Raw genomic sequence first — 14,829 nt, forward strand, 5'->3', positions numbered from 1 at the left:
AAAAGTATGAGTATACTTTTAAAGAAAGGGGTCAGACAAGGAGACACAATCTCTCCAGTGCTTTTAACTGCGCGCTTGGAAGAAGTATTCAATATATTAAACTGAGAACGCTTAGCAGTAAGGATCGACCGCGAGTATCTCAGCAACCGTCGCTTTCTAGATGACATTGTCCTGTGCAGCAATACGTCAGATGAATTACAACAAATGATTGAGGACCTTAACGCAGAGGGTGTTACAGTGGGGTTGATGATTAATGAGCACAAGACAAAGATAATCATGAATAGCCGGGCAAGGGAACATGACTTCAGGATCGCCAGTCAGCATCTACAGCCTGTGAATCCGTGCGTTTACCTAGATAAATCAGTCACAGGGAACCCTGATCATGAGAAGAAAATTCACAGAAGAATAAAAATAGGTTAGAATGCATACGGCTGGCATTGTCAGCTCCTGACTGAAAACTTACTATTATCATTGAAAAGGAAGGTGTATAATTACTGCATTTTACCGCTGCTGACATTTAGGGCAGAACCTTGTAGGCTGAAAAGGAAGCTTGAGAACTTGGCGACTGCGCAAAGAGGGATGGAACGAAGAATACCAGGCAAATCGTTACGAGACAGGAAGAAAGCGGTTTGGATCAGAGAGAAAGTGGGTATCGCGGATATCCTAATTGACATAAAGGGAAAAAATGGAGCTGGACAGGTCATGTAATAAGCAGGTTACATAACGGGTGGGCCATTAGGTTGAGAACATTGCGAAAATAACGTCTAAAGCATCGCGCACTCTCGGATATTTAAAACGTAACTTTCGCAGCGCTCCTTTCCTCACTAGTGCCTTCCACAAAGTTCTACATTATTCGCGTCGCGCACATAGACAATCAGACTACACAAAGTTCGGTCACAGACAGCAGATGGAAGCATCGATAACATTCCGGAAGCTTCCCATACATGCAGGCGCGTCCTGCGCTGTACGATAACATTTGTTAGGCGGTGAAACGTGTCGCCCGATGAAGAGAAACAAGTGGACGTGTCGTTATAGTAAACTGCAATACTATAAACAACTAAAAAAATCACTGAGCACATAGCGCTAGAGTGGGTGAAACACCAGGTAAGAAAATTTCACTACTACAACTGGACTAACCTATAACGCATCAATGCACTATACCTGGCAAAAACAGAAGACAGCAGTCTGATTTGCACAATTCGAATCAATGGCCAACCTATAGAAACACTATGCTTCAGTTTAGAAGGCACACTGAACAGCTACAATATGTCCAAGGTTATCAGGTATTGTAGCATTTCAGGCATTTGAGCAAGAATTTAATTATTTGCCGTGACAAAGGGCTCATTTATATCAATATGCCATGGAGGCACACGCCGCCAGAGGCATTAAATTTCAATATTGATTTTAAATGGCAAATTTACAGTCTCACCAAATCAAAGCACTCGTACATCATCGATGCCAATGGAAGAAAAGAAATATGCCTAAAGACCCGATAAATGCAAAACAGGGCATGACAAATAGTGCCAGTTTAATATCCCTGTGCTGCCTGCATAGTAGGTACATTCCCATAATGTTTCAAAAGTGCAATTTCTTGGCCATCCTTACATCCAAATTTTCAAAAAAAAAGACTCTTGTCTCACCTTCAAAATGTTTCCGTTTGCACTGCCGCCATGTTTACGTCAAATTCTGTCTGTTCCGGTGAAGATCTGAAAGAACAGCACAACTGTTAAAAACGTAAAAATTTGTAGCGGCCGCAGCATCCGCGTCGCACGATAGATGACGTAGACACTCGCGTCTATACGAGGCATGCGCGGCTGGCACGCTCCGGCAAGGGCTAGCGTTCCGAAGGAGATTATTAAATAATCATGCTACGCTAAGAGATCGAGTGTCGGTTCTTCCTCTCCTGCGAGAGGCCGAGACTTTACAGGTCTACGTGGTCGCTCCTCGCCACAGTTTGGAGACCCCGGACGTGATACTGCCATACGCTCCTGTGGTAGAGACGACCATGGACCAGAACAACGCTACGAGAGCTCAAGGCCAGAACCCTTCCGAGGAAGGCGGTGAGCCCTCCTGTTCCGCCATCACTGTCCGCGTCCCACCGTACTGGGACCAGCATCCTTCAGCGTGGTTTCTTCAGGCCGAAGCCAAATTTCAAGTCGCTGGTATCCGCTCTCAAGCCTCGAAGTTCCATTACGCCGTCGCAGCGCTCTCGCCCGCCGCCATTGATGAGGTAACAGATATGTTGAACTCCCCATTGTCTGCCGCCGCCTATGACGATCTCAAGGCAGCACTGCTACAGCGCACAGCAGATTCACAACGTTCTCGCATCCAGCAGCTTCCGTCCGCTGAACAACTCGGCGACCGACGCCCTAGTCAACTTCTTCGCCGATTGAGCCAGCTGCTCGGAAACAACGCGAGATCGTTGCGCGAATTGTTTTTGCAACGACTCCCGGCTAACGTGCAGATGGTCCTGGTGACAGCCTCTACCATGGACCTTACCGGACTTGCCGCTTTGGCCGACAAAGTCATGGAAGTAGCCACCCCAACCATCGCAGCCACGTCACAGTCTCCGGGTGACAATACAACCGCTCTGCAAACTCTTCCCTGCTTTTCCGCAGTGCAATCTCCGCTCGACTCCTTGTGTGAGCGCCTGGAACGCTTCATCTTTGGAGCGGAACATCACCGCACATTTCGTCGCCAACGCAGCCGTAGTTCCAGCAGATCAAGACGCACGGGCACCCGCAATGAAACCTCAACTACAACACCTGGCGTTTGCTACTACCACCGCCGCTTTGGAAACGACGCTCGTCACTGTAGGCGTCCCTGCGCTTGGCCGCGAAACAGGCCGGTCGACCTCTAACAGCGACGAGTGGTCCGGTCCAACAAACAAGTCGCCTTTTCTACGTGACGGATAGAGTTACGGGACAACGATTCTTAGTCGACACAGGTGCTGATGAGAGCATTCTCCCCACCCAACAAAACGACACCTGTGTCGTTTTTGCAACCCGTCAAGGGCACCAGGATTCCAGTTTTCTCGTCACGCTCCGTCATGCTAAACCTTAGCCTTCGACGAGCGTTCCGCTGGATTTTCCTGGTTGCAGACGTCCGTCCTGCAGACATCGGAGCCGACTTCTTGCATAACTTCGCACTCCTTGCGGCCATCCAACGACGCCGTTTCATCGACTCCGTGACCCAGGTATGCGTTCCCGGCGTCCCATCATCAGGCACATCGACCATAGCGCCTATTTCTGCCATGTTGGACGAACCTTTCGCCGCGCTCCTACGGGAGTTTCCCACTTTGACGTGTTTGCCGGACTGGACGCAACTGGTGCAACATGACGTGTGCCAACACATCGTCACTTCCGGCCCACCGGTCTATTTCCGACCTCGGCGTTCGTCCCCGGAGAAACTCAAGATCGCTCGCGCAGAGTTCGAACACATGCTGCAACTTGGCATCATCCGTCCTTCCTCCAGTAACTGGGCTTCACCAGTTCTCGTGGTGCCTAAGAAGACGGGAGACTGGCGCCCATGCGGCGATTACCGGGCACTAAACAACATCACAGTTCCTGACCGCTACCCTCTACCGAACATTCAGGACTTCACGGTAGCGTTGCACGGTGCGACGATATTTTCTTAGATAGATCTCGTTCGCGCCTGCCATCAAGTACCGGTCGCTGAAGAAGACATTCCCAAGACCGCCATCACCACACCCTTCGGTCTTTTCGAATTTCTCCGCATGCCTTTCGGTTTACGGAATGCGGGCCAGTCCTTTCAGCGTTTCATCGATTCCGTCACCCGAGGTTTGCCTTTCGTTTATGCATTCATTGACGACCTTCTCGTCGCGAGCTTTTCGGCAGAACATCTTCACCACTTGCGGTTGTTGTTTTCACGCCTTGCCTGTAAAGGAATTGTCATCAACGCCACCAAGAGTGAATTCGTTCAACCTGAACTCGAGTTCCTCGGTAATATCGTCGACGTTAACGGCATTCGACCACTGCCGTCCAAGATTCACGTCATCGAAAACCTTCCCCGACCGACCACACTTACCAAGCTTCGCCAATTTCTCGGATTCGTCAATTTCTACCGCCGATTTATTCCCGAGTGCGCACGACTTATGGCTCCGCTAGACGCTGTCCTGGTAAACAAACGCAAACGAGTGTGTCAGTGGACTGAAGAGGCCACCGACGCTTTTACAAGAGTCAAGTCCGCCCTCGCCGACGCAACGCTACTTAGACACCCAAAGCCAGACAAAGCCACCCAAAACCAGATTTTTGGCGTCCTCTTCTGCTTGGGTTTGCTGAGAAAGCATTATTGCTTTTTTGCAAATGTGTGGCTTCCAAGCGCGCTCTTTTGGCAGCCGGCGCTTCTCGAACGCACACTTGCGGACGCGATAAATATGCAGGGCAATTGGGAAACAAGCTCGGAACTGCAGTTTTCTTCAGACGGATGTTTTTCATGGCAACTTCGACCACTTTTCCTGTCTTGACATCCGTGTAAGATGTCGTCTTCAAGTAATCCGATGGCAAGAAATGCTTTTCATAGAGCTGAAATAAAAAAAAACAGGCCGTTACAGGTATGAAGCTCGACGAAAATGTTGAATTTTCAAGCGCGTCGACAGGTGCAGAGACCCATCTATTATGCACGCGTGCACGAATGCATTGCACACTATGCTCACGAAACCTATTCGTCTGGAAGCCCAGATTAACAATAGAGAGAAGAAATACTTACCACTGTGTACTTCGTTGGCGAGAAGTCCTTCCGAGGAACTGCCCTCGTCCATGCTTCCCGAGTGGCTCGGTCAGATGGGAACTTGTGCACTCGGACACTTTGTCCTCCGTCATAATTGGACTGGTAGTTTGGTGCGCAACAACAGCCAGGCATCGTTGCGCTTCCGTGTACGACGAACCACGCACAATCGAAGAAAAGCAATCGCGTTTACGGTGCAGCATGCCTTACCAAAGCCACCAAGCAAATGCTTCACGCGTTGCCGCTCTAGCGTTGCAGCCACGGAGAAAATTTGTTTTCAGAACGCGCGCCGCGTTCTAGAAACGCAGCGCTACCCCATCCACCGCTACCATCCGACTCTCGTGACGTATTGACAGGGGAGAGGAGGTGATGCGGTGGCCTTACATTTTTTTCTAGGTGGCTTTGGCCAAGACACGCCGCGTCACGTGGACTTTCCATCGTTCGTTGATCTTTCCTCCTCTCTAAGGGTGGAGCCCTCTGTAGCGGCAGGAGAATCGGCGTCGGACTAGAGGTGACGTAGACGCTCGCGTCTACATGAGGCACGAGCGGCTGGCATGCTCCGGCACGGCCTAGCGTTCCGAAGGAGATTATTAAAAAAGGATGCTACGCTAAGAGATCGAGTGTCGGTTCTTCCTCTCCTGCAAGAGCCCGAGACTTTACAGGTCTACATGGTCGCTCGTCGCCACAAATTTTATTCAATAAATAATATGCACACATCACAGTAACCTTTAGCAAGAGCACATATGGTGATCACAAGGAGCACTTAATTCTTGTAAGCAGAGCACCCAGTTTAGTGGAGAACAGGAAGAGCCTAGGAGTATCTATACAGGAAGAGCCTGGGAATAGCTATACTGCATCCGTTTATGTTCTCGTGGAACGAACCGTAAATGGCCTTGCCACCATGGTATATCGGAAGCCCACATATGTCAAAATACCTAGATTTTCTTTCTGTAAACCCTAAGGGCCACCAAATGCTCAGTCGTCTCATTGCTAGAAACCTTGCTTTTTCATCGTCGGTCGAGCTCTAAAGGCAGAAAGCAGAGTCGATCTTGGTGTGAAATGGCACGGCAAGTAACGGTAAGCTGCTGTAACTGCCAAGTGAGCAAGAACGTTACGCTACGGCGCCCATCTGCCAAGTGGAGGCAAAGAAAAGCAAGCGTACTACCATCCTGCAAGCAGGTGGCATGAGCGGGACTTTTACCAGAGTCTTGAATGACTGCAGTGGTTGTGTGGCGCATATCGTTTCCAGCAAGCTAAGTGATGAAATAGTGCACGTGAAGAACTTCCTTAGTGCCGTGTATAAATTCCTATGCAAAAAATGTGATTCAGTGTACACTGGCAAATTTGAAAACTTTGAAAAGTGCCTAAAGCAGCATCAACATGAAGTTGCCAAATGCAACGCTGTTTCCAACACAATGTTTATTTATTTAGCCATACTGCCGACCAATTCTTCGGCCTAACAGCAGGGGTATTTGCGGAATGACAAACAATAAATAACAGCAATAAATTCAAAAACAAGCAATAGTAACAACGCTAACACAATGGAGAAGCAATTTTCAGCAAAACAATAAAGAACCAAAACAGACAGAACAGAACTAAAACCAGCAGAAAATACGTCCATTTATAGAATTGCACATGTCTATAGCTCACAAAAGAAACGTTCCAGTTCTGCGGAAAAATCTTTGGCCTTGATAACACTCCAAACACCAGGAGAAAATAGGTAATTCTACAGACTAAGACTAGGCATTTGTTGTAGCTACTCTATTACCAACCGTATTTACTCGCACGTTTATCGAAGTCGCGTAAGGATCGCCCCTCGGAATTTTGTCGTCAAAACGATTTTTTTCTTTCTGTGTAATGATCGCACCCCATACTTGTCGCAGCAATATGTCGTGTGCCAAGTCTAGCTAATGATGATCATGCTTAAATTACCATCTGTCGAATAGTGTCAAATGCTACGCGAACGACTCTTGAAGACACACCAGGCGGTCTGGGCGCACCAAACATTGCTAAGCAGATGCCCAATTTCATTCCATTCATCACTTTCCGCACTCCCATAAGAAAAAAATGTTGCAAGCAAACTTGCCTTGGCTTTATTACTTGTAGGTATCATAATGGTTTTGGCCAACATCAACAAAAAAGGTGCCTTTCGATTCTTTTCGTCCGCACTGGTGATGACGCAACAAATCGCGAGAGGCAACTATAGTGGCCGCATTTACACTAATACGTTAGAAGTGTAACATATTCATACGCCGACGCTTGTAACACAGCTAAGATATTCGCCCACCCTTAGCGGAAACGTGCCGCATTAGGCTAGTAGTGAAGAAAAATGCCGCAGTTTCCGCAGCATGACCGCCATGTGTTTTTATGTCACTGGCAGTTAAGCGGGCCCATCTGTTTCTGTCCCCTCAAAGTCGACATGGCTACGTTATCGCCGCATACATGCCGATATCAACAATGTTATTCATTACTGATACCGAAGAAACTGTTTCAATGAACGTAATGTACTCACGAGAAGAATAAAAAATCGCGCTAGGCGCGTTCGGCTTGCTCCGCTGGCGGCCATATATGTTTTGGTGTCCTGCCCTGTTACAGCGCCAGCCACCTGCTTGTTGACCTTTTATCGTCCCGCAGCAAACACGGGATGAAAAAAAATTGTTTTCGCGGGAAATTTAACCCACGTAGGGATCGCACCCCTGAATTGGCGTCAATCTTTATTGACAAAATGTGCAACCTTATGCGAGTAAATACGGTACTACTTAAATCACTGCATTTTCAGATAAAGCGCTAAGCGATAGAAATGACACGATAGCCTGCTTAATGTCTATGCATGCGCTCTCCGGCACCTCACCTGCACAGAACCGAGTCACTGCCTCTGCTGTCATTTGCAAAAAGGAACCCATATTGGCCCCGAAATAATTTTACTTATAAAAATATCATTGGTGAGTATTTGCTTTACGTCACCATATTAAAAAGTAACTATGAACAACATTAAAATAAGAGAAATTTTTGGGTTTGGCTGTGTATTGCACTCTTCAGCTTTATAATCCAAGGCTAAGAACAGGGAAAGAACATGACAGTTAAAAAATAAAAAAAGAGAGGCTTCATGGATACAGCAAGGTGCACCCCAAGAACATTCAGACTTTGATGACTTAGTAAGCTTTCTCAGCCTGCTCAACAGCTTGCTCAACACTGGCTGCTGTTTTCTCAGTTGCTGCAGCTGACCTTGCTTTCAATGCTGTTAGGGCTTTAATTGCTTTGGTGCCTAGCTTTGTTGTTTTTGTTTTGATATGCATCATGTGCTCAAGCAATGAGAGTGTTTGCTTTGCAGAGCTGGCGTATTCGATGTTGAACGGCCAGTACATAGAAAGCAACACTACTACATCAGAAGTGAAGTCCATTACATGAACACATACATCCTCACACTTCACACACATGGCCTCAGAAAAGATGGGGCTGTCGCCACTGTAAAGCAATGTGGGGTGGGAAAACTCCTGTCCTGGTGTCTGCAAAACAAACATATCAATAACATAAAGTCTTGGTGCTCAAAAACAAATGGGGTTGCTCAGGGACATATTAAAACACTGACCTTCATTTTAGTTAAGGGTTGTCCAAATGAAAACTTAAGCAGTGCAAAAGATCAGAAGTGTAAGTTTCTGTTTGAAGTAGGGAAAAATGGTTTGTTATACCGTATTTACTTCCATAATGTTTGCGAAAAGAAAACGTTTTTTGATCCCGCATTTGCTGCGGGATGACAAGAGGCCAACAAATAGGCGGCTGCCACTGCAACAGTGTGGGACACCAAAATAAAGATGGTGGCTGGCGGACCAAGCCAGAGGCGCCGAATGCGATTTCTTTTTCTTCTCGTGAGTACATTACGTGCATTGACACAGTTTCTTCCGTTTCAGTAATGCATAATATCGTTATATCGTCAAGTTTGCGGCAATAACGTAGCCATGACCATTTTGAGGGGACAGAAACAGAGATGGGCGCGCTTAGCTGCCAGTGACAGAAACACATGGTGGGCACGCTGTGGAAACTGCGGCATTTGTCTTCACTACTATCTTGATACGGCATGCTTCCACGATGGGTGGGCGAATATCTTAGCAGTGTTACAAGCGTCGGCATATGAATAGGGTGCACTTCTAACGTGTCAGTGTAAACGTGGCTACTATCGTTGCCACTCGCGATTTGCTGCGTGCCCACGAGGTGAGAAGAATTGAAAACACCTGTTTTGTTGTTGTTGCCCACAACCTATATAAAATCTATAAATAATAAAGCCAAGGCGAGTTTTGTTGTAGCTTCTTTTTCATGGAAGTACGGAAACCGATGAAAGGAACGAAATGGGGCATCTGCTTAACAATGTTCGGCCGTGCAAACTGCTTGGTATGTCTTGAAGAGTCGTGCGCGTAGCATTCGACAACATTCGACAGATGGCAACCACGATCATCATTAGCTAGACTTGGCACACGACATATCGCTGTGGAAAGTTTGAGGTGCGATAATTACCTACGAAAGGAACAAAATCAAACTTTGACGACAAAATTCATGGCTGTGATGAAATGCGAGTGGATCATTATGCAAGTAGAATACGGTATTACAAGAAATTAGGACAGAACAGTTCTAAGCATTTACTTCGAAAGCCGAAGTGCCCATATTAGTGTGCTACAACAAATGCAATAGGCTCGAGTTCAATTTTTATAACTTAATTTTGCAAGATCATATGTGCATCCATGGATGATTGCACAAGATATAATTCCTTTGATAATGCTTACTAGGTAGAGAAGATTAATGGTTTCCCTGGTTACTTTCTATGTTTTCAAAGCCCATTAAACGGTCACACTAATAATCTGAGTAAATAGAACGCTATAGATAAAGTGCCTGTGCACGATTAAAAATTACTTGATAGTTCTTATGCCTTAATAATTAACTTTAACAAAATTAGGCAATTTCAACTTAAGGCTATACTTCAATTATTTACCTTAGTGGTTTTCTATCTCCCAAATTTCCCCACAGTTGTACATCATTTTTATGGCCCTATGTGGACACTATGTACTTAGTCATGCAGACAGCTCAAAGTTCAAATCATTTTTGTGAACATGTCATCCCCTCGCTCATTGACAAGAAATGGTAGAACCATCAGGGCGCCCACGACTCTTGCATCTGAAGAGAAAATGACACCAGTGAAAGTGCTGCAGTTGCTCACCAATTTCGCTACTTGTAATTATTTAGTAAATTAGCAAGTGAAACAAAACTGCAAGCAGTAACAGTTTATAAGGTTCGTACAGTCATACAGGAGTACACTTCAGGAATCTCGGTGGCACAATCCAGTACTAAATGGGCAGTGAACGAATAGTAACTGCATATAGCTGTCTACAATAAGGATATTTGCAAGTAGTATTATTTAGCCATTTGATGTATGGTGCTTACTTCTGGAAGTGTACTGCAGGTGGTTCAAACATAAATAAAGGGAACGAAGGGGTCTGACTTTGATAATAAAGACTGTATAAAGCCACCAAATATCTAGGCCAAGGAAAGCACAGGGAAATATAAATATGATTTTATTGGAATGCACAAATAATTAAGAAAATGGAAAAGAAAAAAAAAACTACTTGCCACGTCATCAGACTTACACATGCGTGCTACATCAATTAAGCTACGATGGAGGCTATTTTCTTCTATTCACCTCGCTCAGCATCTATGTACGTTTGTTAGATATGACCTTGGGAGTGTTAACTAACACCGCCCTTGGTAATGGTAATGGTAACACCGCCCTTGGTAACCGTGAAACATGTTTGTTGAAGCGTAGGCATTCTATGGTCGGATCGAACATGAAAACCGGCCTTATTCATTTCACATTGCTCTTTGTTTTTCTTGTCTTAGGCAAACTTTAGCAATACCTATGTATTTCAAAGGCACAAAATACAGACACTGATCCAAATCAATGATGTGATTCAAATGATACAAATTACCGTAGTTTTCATAGAAATATGTAATGCTAATTTTAGAAAGCGTAAGGATAGGGCTAGTTCATACGAACACATCAGCTAGTTTTTTGTAATATTCAGGCAGACATAGCACTGAGGACATGGATTATGTGAGGACGCATAGAAAAAGTGTTACATCAGAATGTGTCGTTTTCTTGTGTGCGTTCAATTTGTGTCCTTAGCACTATTCCTATGTGAGTACGGGGCTAGCATGCTATATATGTTGAGGTGAAATGCATTATTAAGCTACCATAACGAACAATGAATGGTATCATGTCTGTCCTTTCTGCCATGCTGCCTCGTGACTCAGCAGTGCATTTCACTTCAATGCTATGTAAACAAGCAATTGAGAGTGAATCTTATGCTGCTTACCATACTGCAGCTATAATGCACTCTACGGTTTCTTAGCCGTCAGCAGAAGCTATTGAATGGGAATAGTTTTTATGTTCAAATAGCTTTGTGGCTTCCTTAACTAAAGCTGAAATATAGTTCATGAGCAACACAAAACTTTATGCCTTCAGCCATGACTGTGTGTGGCCTCAATATACAGAAAATTTTCTGCAAATACAAAGCAAACTCAGAAGTCTCAGCCTGTAGGATGATATTCAAGTGACGTCAGACCAGTCATCACCATTACACAAAAAGTTGAATATGAAATTTATTAGTTTAGATGCATTATTTAACTAAAATAAAATAAAATTGTTAGAGAACTAGGTGACACTGTTATTATTCTAAGGTCCTTCTAATGGAAACAAAAACACTAAATAACAGCAATGATACCAGCAGCACTTCTCCCTTTTGTGAAACATGGTGTTATGTTTTAAGATACTGTTGTTTTGCATTATTTGCCTTACAGTGATTATGCGTTTAGCATTAGTAGAAGCTTACATTCATATTCAGTGTCATATTCAATATTAGTAACTTAATGGTTATCAGGATATTTTAGAGCTACACGCTGCAGTATACTTAGTGCTCACAGGATTTTACAGGAGCAGCTCTGAGGCAGTTGACTGCTATGCAGCAACAAGTGGAAAAAACAGTGAAGTTTCAATAAATTAGGAGATTTAAGCCGCCACAGGACAGAAAAATAGGTAGAGCAGACAGTAATGGTGACAATTTCTTGGGTCGAACTGTGGTCACATACAGTAACCCAGCAAAGATCAGAGTGAGAATCATAGTTTTTGCTAGCAGTTCTTTTAAATTACACGTTTGCATTTCTCAATGTACTTTATCATAAAGGTAGAATGCGAAGAAGCCTTGTGTACTGTAGTAGAATTAATTATTTTTAGACGGATAACCTAAAGGTAAAGAGCATGTTCGGATATATGTTTCTTTGGTGTTGACTTTTGCTTATAGAAGGCTCAGGTAATAGTTTCCCATTAGCACTACAGCTATAATTAATATAGATGAACTAACCAGCCATGATAATTCAAGATAAAAATTACCGATGAGGCAAAGAAATTTCACAATACAAACTGTAAAGTGCGGGTCAATTAGGTACACTCACCTCCTTTTCCAGCTTTAAAGCTGTATAGAGGTCTCATGCCCTCTTGTTCTATGTTTGCTCTCCTAGCACCTGTGGTCCTGTTCATGGCGTTCTCCATTTTGTCCATGTCGGGGTTTCCCTTCTTGAGTCCTTTTTTCATAAAATTTGTTGTCTCGGAGATGAAGACCTCATCTACTACAAATGCTTACTTCACAGCAGTCCGAAAGTGCGAGATACCAGAGACAGTATAACAAAGCTATGTTTTCTAACATTCGGAAAATTAAAGGCAAGGATAAAAAAATTTACCATAGTTATGCATCAGCAACATATACACTGCATGTTATCATTTAAAAGACCTTCCTCTACTTCTAGAACGTGAGTAAAGTCACCCAGTCATTTTGTACTACTACTGTATATACACAAGAAAAATAGTATTCATCTGCATAAAACAGGAAACTTAAAGGTTTTTCAAAGTATTTGTCTGTTATCACACCCAAAGGCCTCTATGGGTGCTAAAAAGGGGATGGATAAATGACTTGAAAGCAATCATTTATGAAAAGAAATCAAGAAAATGCAAATAAATAAAAGAATCCCAGCGTATTCACCCAAGATAAATCAATAACTGACAACACCAACACAGGGTTAGTGTGGAGAGACAGTAGGCAGAACACATTTAAATGTACATGGCTTCAATTCGCTGGAATTTGAGACAACTGTCTCCCAATAATGAGGCTCACTGCTGTGAACTTATAGCCTAATGTCTTGCCATGTCACATTTTCACATGAAATGTGCAGAATGTTTCTATTATACATGAATGAAATGCAAGCTGTGAATCTATGGCGGAATGGCATTGAGCTACTGCCTACTAAACAATCTGCGTAAATGTGAGTGACAGCATCAGTAACAGGACTACGCTGCTGCTTTGCAGGGAGTCACACCATCTCAGTAACATCAAGAGCGAGTTGCGCGCTTGACAGAGATGAGCCAAAGTTCTAAATAAGGGTCAGAATTATGTAGTAATCTTTACCGATCAAATAACAGCCACTATCTTCTGTGTCCTGCATCCCATCTCGCTGATGTCCTGCGTGGGCAAGGTGCTGGAGCACGTGGTCGCCAACCGGTAGCAGGAATACCTAGAGAAGGAAGGCCTCTATCCTGACACGATGATCGGCTTCCGGCGCAGACTCAGCACACAAGATGCCATGTTACAACTTAAACAAGAAATCGTCGACAACAAGACACAAGACAGCAAAGTAATTCTGAGTCTCGATATACAAAGTGCATTCGACAAAGTCAAACACTCAGCCATATTAGGACAAGTATCAAGACTCAACATGGGGGTAACGAGCTACAATTATATTCAAGACTTCTTGACCAACCGCACGGTAGAACTGTACACCGGCGACCTCAAGCTCCCCGAACACAAGCTCGGCAGTACGGGTACTCCACAGGGTTCGGTCATATCGCCGTTGCTCTTTAACCTCGTCATGATCGGGGTAGCGAGGGCAGTAGCGGGGACCGGCGTCCGGCATACGATCTACACCGACGACATTACCCTGTGGGCGGCCGGCGGCACCGACGCCAGCATCGAGCAACAGCTGCAAGCGGCGGTTACCGCCATCGAGCAGCACCTTGATGGCACAGGCCTAATTTGCTCGCCTGCCAAATCCAAGCTGTTCGTCGTCACACCGCGTCGACCGGGACGGAAGCGCGCTCGTATTCGGGAGTGTGATCACATCGAAATTGTGACTGCATCGGGGCAACGCATCCCCGAAGTTCCCAAGGTCAGGGTCCTGGGCCTGCTGCTCAACAAGAGCGGCCGCAACGACGAGACCATCAACAAGCTTACCACCAAGGCAATGGACACCATCCGGCTCATACATCGAGCCTCTACACGATGGGCGGGCATGCGTGAAGACAATCTCGTGCGCCTTGTTCAGTCGTTCGTGATCAGTCACATCGCCTACGTTGCGGCCTACCTTAACTGGCACGTCACTGACAGGACCAAGATCAACACGCTGATCAGACGGGCTTACAAGACGGCGCTGGGTTTAATGGAGACCACGAGTACGGCTCGGCTTTTGCAGCTCGGCGTCCATAACACCCTAGAAGAAATAGCCGAGGCGCAGCTCACCGCGCAATTCGAGCGCCTCTCTACCACCAAGAGGGGTCGCAGTATCCTGACGTCCCTGGGTTACAACCCCCATGCACCCAGCCGGCAACCGTGCGAGATCGCAGATGAGGCGCGGGCCCACATTTACGTGGACCCCATCCCGAAGAACATTCATCCAGCATACAACCAAGAACGGCGGCAGGCGCGGGTCAAGGCCCTCACCGAGCAACACGCCCAAGACCCGCAGGCCTGTACGTGGACGCCGCGGAATACAAGCGTGAAGGCTTCGTGGCAGTGGTCGTTGCGGCGGCTAACGGCACCAAGACAACGGCAGCGAGTGTGCGGTGCACGAACGCCCCAGACGCCGAGGAGGTTGCCATCGCTCTGGCGACCACTTAGGCCGAGTGTCGCACCGTGCTCAGCGACTTGAGGAATGCCGTGCGCAACTTTGCCAAGGGGCGAATATGCGCACCGGCGGCCGGCATCATCGGCAAGC

This window comes from Dermacentor variabilis, chromosome 6, assembly GCF_050947875.1.
Source record: "Dermacentor variabilis isolate Ectoservices chromosome 6, ASM5094787v1, whole genome shotgun sequence".
Classification (NCBI taxonomy): Eukaryota; Metazoa; Arthropoda; class Arachnida; order Ixodida; family Ixodidae; genus Dermacentor; species Dermacentor variabilis.